This window comes from Cavia porcellus, unplaced genomic scaffold (assembly GCF_034190915.1).
Source record: "Cavia porcellus strain 051 isolate PalLab524CR breed Dunkin Hartley unplaced genomic scaffold, mCavPor4.1 scaffold_58, whole genome shotgun sequence".
In the NCBI taxonomy this organism is placed as follows: domain Eukaryota; kingdom Metazoa; phylum Chordata; class Mammalia; order Rodentia; family Caviidae; genus Cavia; species Cavia porcellus.
In genome coordinates, this window is record NW_026947541.1 from 422393 (window position 1) to 433808 (window position 11416).

The following is an 11416-nucleotide window of genomic DNA, read 5'->3' on the forward strand; positions in this document are numbered from 1 at the left end:
GGTTTCTGAAAAACATCGCGGGGTGGTGCGCATTGTATGGGTGTGTGTTACATTAGATTCACTAGTAGGAGTGAGAAAAACATCACGGGGTGGTGCGCATTGTATGGGTGTGTGTTACATTACATTCACTAGAAGGAGTGAGAAAAACATCACGTGGTGGTGCGCATTGTATGGGTGTGTGTTACATTACATTCACTACTAGGAGTGAGAAAAATATCACGGGGTGGTGTGAATCGGAGGGTCGGAATTAGAATAGGCAGTGAGTGGCAATGTAGGATGGAGAAAAGCACCGGGTGGTTGTCAGCATGGGGAGGTCAGGGAACATGCAGTGGCAATGTAGGATAGTTTTCTGAAAAACATCGCGGGGTGGTGCGCATTGTATGGGTGTGTGTTACATTAATTTCACTAGTAGGAGTGAGAAAAACATCACGGGTGGGGCGCATTGTATGGGTGTGTGTTACATTACATTCACTAATAGGAGTGAGAAAAACATCACGGGGTGGTGCGCATTGTATGGGTGTGTGTTACATTAGATTCACTAGTAGGAGTGAGAAAAACATCATGGGGTGGTGCGCATTGTATGGGTGTGTGTTACATTACATTCTCTAATAGGAGTGAGAAAAACATCACGGGGTGGTGCGCATTGTATGGGTGTGTGTTACATTACATTCACTAGTCGGAGTGAGAAAAACATCACGGGGTGGTGCACATTGTATGGGTGTGTGTTACATTACATTCACTAGTAGGAGTGAGAAAAACATCACGGGGTTGTGCGCATTGTATGGGTGTGTGTTACATTACATTCACTACTAGGAGTGAGAAAAACATCACGCGGTGGTGTGAATTGGAGGGTCTGAATTAGGATAGGCAGTGAGTGGCAATGTAGGATGGAGAAAAGCACCGCGGGGTGGTCAGCATGGGGAGGTCAGGGAACATGCAGTGGCAATGTAGGATAGGTTTCTGAAAAACATCGCGGGGTGGTGTGCATTGTATGGGTGTGTGTTACATTAGATTCACTACTAGCAGTGAGAAAAACATCACGGGGTGGTGCGCATTGTATGGGTGTGTGTTACATTACATTCACTAGTAGGAGTGAGAAAAACATCACGGGGTGGTGCACATTGTATGGATGTGTGTTACATTACATTCACTAGTAGGAGTGAGAAAAACATCACGGGGTGGTGCGCATTGTATGGGTGTGTGTTACATTACATTCACTAGTCGGAGTGAGAAAAACATCACGGGGTGGTGCGCATTGTATGGGTGTGTGTTACATTACATTCAATAGTAGGAGTGAGAAAAACATCACGGGGTGGTGTGAATCGGAGGGTCTGAATTAGGATAGGCAGTGATTGGCAATGTAGGAGTGAGAAAAGCACCGCGGGGTGGTCAGCATGGGGAGGTCAGGGAACATGCAGTGGAAATTTAGGATACGTTTCTGAAAAACATCGCGGGGTGGTGCGCATTGTATGGGTGTGTGTTACATTAGATTCACTAGTAGGAGTGAGAAAAACATCACGGGGTGGTGCGCATTGTATTGGTGTGTGTTAAATTACATTCACTAGTAGGAGTGAGAAAAACATCACGGGGTGGTGTGAATCCGAGGGTCTGAATTAGGATAGGCAGTGAATGGCAATGTAGGATGGAGAAAAGCACCGCGGGGTGGTCAGCATGGGGAGGTCAGGGAACATGCAGTGGCAATGTAGGATAGGTTTCTGAAAAACATCGCGGGGTGGTGCGCATTGTATGGGTGTGTGTTACATTAGATTCACTAGTAGGAGTGAGAAAAACATCACGGGGTGGTGCGCATTGTATGGGTGTGTGTTACATTACATTCACTAGAAGGAGTGAGAAAAATATCACGTGGTGGTGCGCATTGTATGGGTGTGTGTTACATTACATTCACTACTAGGAGTGAGAAAAATATCAGGGGTGGTGTGAATCGGAGGGTCGGAATTAGGATAGGCAGTGAGTGGCAATGTAGGACGGAGAAAAGCACCGGGGGGTTGTCAGCATGGGGAGGTCAGGGAACATGCAGTGGCAATGTAGGATAGTTTTCTGAAAAACATCGCGGTGTGGTGCGCATTTTATGGGTGTGTGTTACATGAGATTCACTAGTAGGAGTGAGAAAAACATCACGGGTTGTGCGCATTGTATGGGTGTGTGTTACATTACATTCACTAGTAGGAGTGAGAAAAACATCACGGTGTGGTGCGCATTGTATGGGTGTGTGTTACATTACATTCACTACTAGGAGTGAGAAAAACATCACAGGGTGGTGTGAATCGGAGGGACGGAATTAGGATAGGCAGTGATTGGCAATGTAGGATGGAGAAAAGCACCACGGGGTGGTCAGCATGGGGAGGTCAGGGAACATGCAGTGGCAATGTAGGATAGGTTTCTGAAAAACATGGCGGGGTGGTGCGCAATGTATGGGTGTGTGTTACATTACATTCACTAGTAGGAGTGAGAAAAACATCACGGGGTGGTGCGCATTGTATGGGTGTGTGTTACATTACATTCACTACTAGGAGTGAGAAAAACATCACAGGGTGGTGTGAATCGGAGGGTCTGAATTAGGATAGGCAGTGATTGGCAATGTAGGAGGGAGAAAAGCACCGCGGGGTGGTCAGCATGGGGAGGTCAGGGAACATGCATTGGGAATTTAGGATACGTTTCTGAAAAACATCGCGGGGTGGTGCGCATTGTATGGGTGTGTGTTACATTAGATTCACTAGTAGGAGTGAGAAAAACATCACGGGGTGGTGCGCATTGTATTGGTGTGTGTTACATTACATTCACTAGTAGGAGTGAGAAAAACATCACGGGGTGGTGTGCATTGTATGGGTGTGTGTTACATTACATTCACTAGTAGGAGTTGAGAAAAACATCACGGGGTGGTGTGATTCGGAGGGTCTGAATTAGGATAGGCAGTGAGTGGCAATGTAGGATGGAGAAAAGCACCGCGGGGTGGTCAGCATGGGGAGGTCAGGGAACATGCAGTGGCAATGTAGGATAGGTTTCTGAAAAACATCGCGGGGTGGTGCGCATTGTATGGGTGTGTGTTACATTAGATTCACTAGTAGGAGTGAGAAAAACATCACGGGGTGGTGCGCATTGTATGGGTGTGTGTTACATTACATTCACTAGAAGGAGTGAGAAAAACATCACGTGGTGGTGCGCATTGTATGGGTGTGTGTTACATTACATTCACTACTAGGAGTGAGAAAAATATCACGGGGTGGTGTGAATCGGAGGGTCGGAATTAGAATAGGCAGTGAGTGGCAATGTAGGATGGAGAAAAGCACCGGGTGGTTGTCAGCATGGGGAGGTCAGGGAACATGCAGTGGCAATGTAGGATAGTTTTCTGAAAAACATCGCGGGGTGGTGCGCATTGTATGGGTGTGTGTTACATTAATTTCACTAGTAGGAGTGAGAAAAACATCACGGGTGGTGCGCATTGTATGGGTGTGTGTTACATTACATTCACTAATAGGAGTGAGAAAAACATCACGGGGTGGTGCGCATTGTATGGGTGTGTGTTACATTAGATTCACTAGTAGGAGTGAGAAAAACATCATGGGGTGGTGCGCATTTTATGGGTGTGTGTTACATTACATTCTCTAATAGGAGTGAGAAAAACATCACGGGGTGGTGCGCATTGTATGGGTGTGTGTTACATTACATTCACTAGTCGGAGTGAGAAAAACATCACGGGGTGGTGCACATTGTATGGGTGTGTGTTACATTACATTCACTAGTAGGAGTGAGAAAAACATCACGGGGTTGTGCGCATTGTATGGGTGTGTGTTACATTACATTCACTACTAGGAGTGAGAAAAACATCACGCGGTGGTGTGAATTGGAGGGTCTGAATTAGGATAGGCAGTGAGTGGCAATGTAGGATGGAGAAAAGCACCGCGGGGTGGTCAGCATGGGGAGGTCAGGGAACATGCAGTGGCAATGTAGGATAGGTTTCTGAAAAACATCGCGAGGTGGTGTGCATTGTATGGGTGTTTGTTACATTAGATTCACTACTAGCAGTGAGAAAAACATCACGGGGTGGTGCGCATTGTATGGGTGTGTGTTACATTACATTCACTAGTAGGAGTGAGAAAAACATCACGGGGTGGTGCACATTGTATGGATGTGTGTTACATTACATTCACTAGTAGGAGTGAGAAAAACATCACGGGGTGGTGCGCATTGTATGGGTGTGTGTTACATTACATTCACTACTAGGAGTGAGAAAAACATCACGGGGTGGTGTGAATCGGAGGGTCGGAATTAGGATAGGCAGTGAGTGGCAATGTAGGACGGAGAAAAGCACCGGGGGGTTATCAGCATGGGGACGTCAGGGAACATGCAGTGGCAATGTAGGATAGTTTTCTGAAAAACATCGCGGGGTGGTGCGCATTGTATGGGTGTGTGTTACATTAATTTCACTAGTAGGAGTGAGAAAAACATCACGGGTGGTGCGCATTGTATGGGTGTGTGTTACATTACATTCACTAGTAGGAGTGAGAAAAACATCACGGGGTGGTGCGCATTGTATGGGTGTGTGTTACATTAGATTCACTAGTAGGAGTGAGAAAAACATCATGGGGTGGTGCGCATTGTATGGGTGTGTGTTACATTACATTCTCTAATAGGAGTGAGAAAAACATCACGGGGTGGTGCGCATTGTATGGGTGTGTGTTACATTACATTCTCTAATAGGAGTGAGAAAAACATCACGGGGTGGTGCGCATTGTATGGGTGTGTGTTACATTACATTCACTAGTCGGAGTGAGAAAAACATCACGGGGTGGTGCGCATTGTATGGGTGTGTGTTACATTACATTCACTAGTAGGAGTGAGAAAAACATCACGGGGTTGTGCGCATTGTATGGGTGTGTGTTACATTACATTCACTACTAGGAGTGAGAAAAACATCACGGGGTGGTGCGCATTGTATGGGTGTGTGTTACATTACATTCACTAGTAGGAGTGAGAAAAACATCACGGGGTTGTGCGCATTGTATGGGTGTGTGTTACATTACATTCACTACTAGGAGTGAGAAAAACATCACGCGGTGGTGTGAATTGGAGGGTCTGAATTAGGATAGGCAGTGAGTGGCAATGTAGGATGGAGAAAAGCACCGCGGGGTGGTCAGCATGGGGAGGTCAGGGAACATGCAGTGGCAATGTAGGATAGGTTTCTGAAAAACATCGCGGGGTGGTGTGCATTGTATGGGTGTGTTTTACATTAGATTCACTAGTAGCAGTGAGAAAAACATCACGGTGTGGTGCGCATTGTATGGGTGTGTGTTACATTACATTCACTAGTAGGAGTGAGAAAAACATCACGGGGTGGTGCACATTGTATGGATGTGTGTTACATTACATTCACTAGTAGGAGTGAGAAAAACATCACGGGGTGGTGCGCATTGTATGGGTGTGTGTTACATTACATTCACTACTAGGAGTGAGAAAAACATCACGGGGTGGTGTGCTTCGGAGGCTCGGAATCAAGATAGGCAGTGAGTGGCAACGTAGGATGGAGAACAGCACCGGGGGGTTGTCAGCATGGGGAGGTCAGGGAACATGCAGTGGCAATGCAGGATAGGTTTCTGAAAAACATCTCGGGGTGGTGCGCATAGTATGGGTGTGTGTTACATTAGATTCACTAGTAGGAGTGAGAAAAACATCACGGGGTGGTGCGCATTGTATGGGTGTGTGTTACATTACATTCTCTAATAGGAGTGAGAAAAACATCACGGGGTGGTGCGCATTGTATGGGTGTGTGTTACATTACATTCTCTAATAGGAGTGAGAAAAACATCACGGGGTGGTGCGCATTGTATGGGTGTGTGTTACATTACATTCACTAGTAGGAGTGAGAAAAACATCACACGGTGGTGCGCATTGTATGGGTGTGTGTTACATTACATCCACTAGTAGGAGTGAGAAAAACATCACGGGGTGGTGCGCATTGTATGGGTGTGTGTTACATTACATTAACTAGTAGGAGTGAGAAAAACATCACGGGGTGGTGTGAATCGGAGTGTCTGAATTAGGATAGGCAGTGAGTGGCAATGTAGGATGGAGAAAAGCACCGCGGGGTTGTCAGCATGGGGAGGTCAGGGAACATGCAGTGGCAATGTAGGATAGGTTTCTGAAAAACATCGCGGGGTGGTGCGCATTGTATGGGTGTGTGTTACATTAGATTCACTAGTAGCAGTGAGAAAAACATCACGGGGTGGTGCGCATTGTATGGGTGTGTGTTACATTACATTCACTAGTAGGAGTGAGAAAAACATCAAGGGGTGATGCACATTGTATGGGTGTGTGTTACATTACATTCACTAGTAGGAATGAGAAAAACATCACGGGGTGGTGCGCATTGTATGGGTGTGTGTTACATTACATTCACTACTAGGAGTGACAAAAACATCAAGGGGTGGTGTGCTTCGGAGGCTCGGAATTAGGATAGGCAGTGAGTGGCCACGTAGGATGGAGAAAAGCACCGGGGGGTTGTCAGCATGGGAAGGTCAGGGAACATGCAGTGGCAATGTAGGATAGTTTTCTGAAAAACATCGCGGGGTGGTGCGCATTGTATTGATGTGTGTTACATTACATTCACTACTAGGAGTGAGAAAAACAACACGGGGTGGTGTGAATCGGAGGGTCTGAATTAAGATAGGCTGTGAGTGGCAATGTAGGTTGGAGAAAAGCACCGCGGTGTGGTCAGCATGGGGAGGTCAGGGAACATGCAGTGGCAATGTAGGATAGGTTTCTGAAAAACATCGCGGGGTGGTGTGCATTGTATGGTTGTGTGATACATTAGATTCACTAGTAGGAGTGAGAAAAACATCACGGGGTGGTGCGCATTGTATAGGTGTGTGGTACATTACATTCATTAGTAGGAGTGAGAAAAACATCACGGGGTGGTGCGCATTGTATGGGTGTGTGTTACATTAGATTCCCTACTAGGAGTGAGAAAAACATCATGGTGTCGTGCGCATTGTATGGGTGTGTGTTACATTACATTAACTACTAGGAGTGAGAAAAACATCACGGGGTGGTGTGAATCGGAGTGTCTGAATTAGGATAGGCAGTGAGTGGCAATGTAGGATGGAGAAAAGCACCGCGGGGTGGTCAGCATGGGGAGGTCAGGGAACATGCAGTGGCAATGCAGGATAGGTTTCTGAAAAACATCGCGGGGTGGTGCGCATTGTATGGGTGTGTGTTACATTAGATTCACTAGTAGGAGTGAGAAAAACATCACGGGGTGGTGCGCATTGTATGCGTGTGTGTTACATTACATTCTCTAATCGGAGTGAGAAAAACATCACGGGGTGGTGCGCATTGTATGGGTGTGTGTTACATTACATTTTCTAATAGGAGTGAGAAAAACATCACGGGGTGGTGCGCATTGTATGGGTGTCTGTTACATTACATTCACTAGAAGGAGTGAGAAAAACATCACGCGGTGGTGCGCATTGTATGGGTGTGTGTTACATTACATTCACTAGTAGGAGTGAGAAAAACATCACGGGGTGGTGCGCATTGTATTGGTGTGTGTTACATTACATTCACTAGTAGGAGTGAGAAAAACATCACGGGGTGGTGTGCATTGTATGGGTGTGTGTTACATTACATTCACTAGTAGGAGTGAGAAAAACATCACGGGGTGGTGTGAATTGGAGGGTCTGAATTAGGATAGGCAGTGAGTGGCAATGTAGGATGGAGAAAAGCACCGCGGGGTGATCAGCATGGGGAGGTCAGGGAACATGCAGTGGCAATGTAGGATAGGTTTCTGAAAAACATCGCGGGGTGGTGCGCAATGTATGGGTGTGTGTTACATTACATTCACTAGTAGGAGTGAGAAAAACATCACGGGTTGGTGCGCATTGTATGGGTGTGTGTTACATTACATTCACTAGTAGGAGTGAGAAAAACATCACAGGGTGGTGTGAATCGGAGGGTCTGAATTAGGATAGGCAGTGATTGGCAATGTAGGAGGGAGAAAAGCACCGCGTGGTGGTCAGCATGGGGAGGTCAGGGAACATGCAGTGGCAATTTAAGATACGTTTCTGAAAAACATCGCGGGGTGGTGCGCATTGTATGGGTTTGTGTTACATTAGATTCACTAGTAGGAGTGAGAAAAACATCACGGGGTGGTGCGCATTGTATGGGTGTGTGTTACATTACATTCACTAGAAGGAGTGAGAAAAACCTCACGTGGTGGTGCGCATTGTATGGGTGTGTGTTACATTACATTCACTAGTAGGAGTGAGAAAAACATCACGGGGTGGTGCGCATTGTATGGGTGTGTGTTACATTACATTCACTACTAGGAGTGAGAAAAACGTCACGCGGTGGTGTGAATTGGAGGGTCTGAATTAGGATAGGCAGTGAGTGGCAATGTAGGATGGAGAAAAGCACCGCGGTGTGGTCAGCATGGGGAGGTCAGGGAACATGCAGTGGCAATGTAGGATAGGTTTCTGAAAAACATCGCGGGGTGGTGCGCATTGTATGGGTGTGTGTTACATTAGATTCACTAGTAGCAGTGAGAAAAACATCACGGGGTGGTGCGCATTGTATGGGTGTGTGTTACATTACATTCACTAGTAGGAGTGAGAAAAACATCACGGGGTGATGCACATTGTATGGGTGTGTGTTACATTACATTCACTAGTAGGAGTGAGAAAAACATCACGGGGTGGTGCGCATTGTATGGGTGTGTGTTACATTACATTCACTACTAGGAGTGAGAAAAACATCACGGGGTGGTGTGCTTCGGAGGCTCGGAATTAGGATAGGCAGTGAGTGGCAACGTAGGATGGAGAAAAGCACCGGGGGGTTGTCAGCATGGGAAGGTCAGGGAACATGCAGTGGCAATGTTGGATAGGTTTCTGAAAAACATCGCGCGGTGGTGCGCATTGTATGGGTGTGTGTTACATTACATTCACTACTAGGAGTGAGAAAAACAACACGGGGTGGTGTGAATCGGACGGTCTGAATTAAGATAGGCTGTGAGTGGCAATGTAGGTTGGAGAAAAGCACCGCGGTGTGGTCAGCATGGGGAGGTCAGGGAACATGCAGTGGCAATGTAGGATAGGTTTCTGAAAAACATCGCGGGGTGGTGCGCATTGTATGGTTGTGTGATACATTAGATTCACTAGTAGGAGTGAGAAAAACATCACGGGGTGGTGCGCATTGTATAGGTGTGTGGTACATTACATTCACTAGTAGGAGTGAGAAAAACATCACGGGGTGGTGCGCATTGTATGGGTGTGTGTTACATTAGATTCCCTACTAGGAGTGAGAAAAACATCATGGTGTGGTGCGCATTGTATGGGTGTGTGTTACATTACATTCACTATTAGGAGTGAGAAAAACATCACGGGGTGATGTGAATCGGAGTGTCTGAATTAGGATAGGCATTGAGTGGCCATGTAGGATGGAGAAAAGCACCGTGGGGTGGTCAGCATGAGGAGGTCAGGGAACATGCAGTGGCAATGCAGGATAGGTTTCTGAAAAACATCGCGGGGTGGTGCGCATTGTATGGGTGTGTGTTACATTAGATTCACTAGTAGGAGTGAGAAAAACATCACGGGGTGGTGCGCATTGTATGGGTGTGTGTTACATTACATTCACTAGAAGGAGTGAGAAAAATATCACGTGGTGGTGCGCATTGTATGGGTGTGTGTTACATTACATTCACTACTAGGAGTGAGAAAAATATCAGGGGTGGTGTGAATCGGAGGGTCGGAATTAGGATAGGCAGTGAGTGGCAATGTAGGACGGAGAAAAGCACCGGGGGGTTGTCAGCATGGGGAGGTCAGGGAACATGCAGTGGCAATGTAGGATAGTTTTCTGAAAAACATCGCGGTGTGGTGCGCATTTTATGGGTGTGTGTTACATGAGATTCACTAGTAGGAGTGAGAAAAACATCACGGGTGGTGCGCATTGTATGGGTGTGTGTTACATTACACTCACTAGTAGGAGTGAGAAAAACATCACGGGGTGGTGCGCATTGTATGGGTGTGTGTTACATTACATTCACTACTAGGAGTGAGAAAAACATCACAGGGTGGTGTGAATCGGAGGGTCGGAATTAGGATAGGCAGTGATTGGCAATGTAGGATGGAGAAAAGCACCGCGGGGTGGTCAGCATGGGGAGGTCAGGGAACATGCAGTGGCAATGTAGGATAGGTTTCTGAAAAACATGGCGGGGTGGTGCGCAATGTATGGGTGTGTGTTACATTACATTCACTAGTAGGAGTGAGAAAAACATCACGGGGTGGTGCGCATTGTATGGGTGTGTGTTACATTACATTCACTACTAGGAGTGAGAAAAACATCACAGGGTGGTGTGAATCGGAGGGTCTGAATTAGGATAGGCAGTGATTGGCAATGTAGGAGGGAGAAAAGCACCGCGGGGTGGTCAGCATGGGGAGGTCAGGGAACATGCATTGGGAATTTAGGATACGTTTCTGAAAAACATCGCGGGGTGGTGCGCATTGTATGGGTGTGTGTTACATTAGATTCACTAGTAGGAGTGAGAAAAACATCACGGGGTGGTGCGCATTGTATTGGTGTGTGTTACATTACATTCACTAGTAGGAGTGAGAAAAACATCACGGGGTGGTGTGCATTGTATGGGTGTGTGTTACATTACATTCACTAGTAGGAGTTGAGAAAAACATCACGGGGTGGTGTGATTCGGAGTGTCTGAATTAGGATAGGCAGTGAGTGGCAATGTAGGATGGAGAAAAGCACCGCGGGGTGGTCAGCATGGGGAGGTCAGGGAACATGCAGTGGCAATGTAGGATAGGTTTCTGAAAAACATCGCGGGGTGGTGCGCATTGTATGGGTGTGTGTTACATTAGATTCACTAGTAGGAGTGAGAAAAACATCACGGGGTGGTGCGCATTGTATGGGTGTGTGTTACATTACATTCACTAGAAGGAGTGAGAAAAACATCACGTGGTGGTGCGCATTGTATGGGTGTGTGTTACATTACATTCACTACTAGGAGTGAGAAAAATATCACGGGGTGGTGTGAATCGGAGGGTCGGAATTAGAATAGGCAGTGAGTGGCAATGTAGGATGGAGAAAAGCACCGGGTGGTTGTCAGCATGGGGAGGTCAGGGAACATGCAGTGGCAATGTAGGATAGTTTTCTGAAAAACATCGCGGGGTGGTGCGCATTGTATGGGTGTGTGTTACATTAATTTCACTAGTAGGAGTGAGAAAAACATCACGGGTGGGGCGCATTGTATGGGTGTGTGTTACATTACATTCACTAATAGGAGTGAGAAAAACATCACGGGGTGGTGCGCATTGTATGGGTGTGTGTTACATTAGATTCACTAGTAGGAGTGAGAAAAACATCATGGGGTGGTGCGCATTGTATGGGTGTGTGT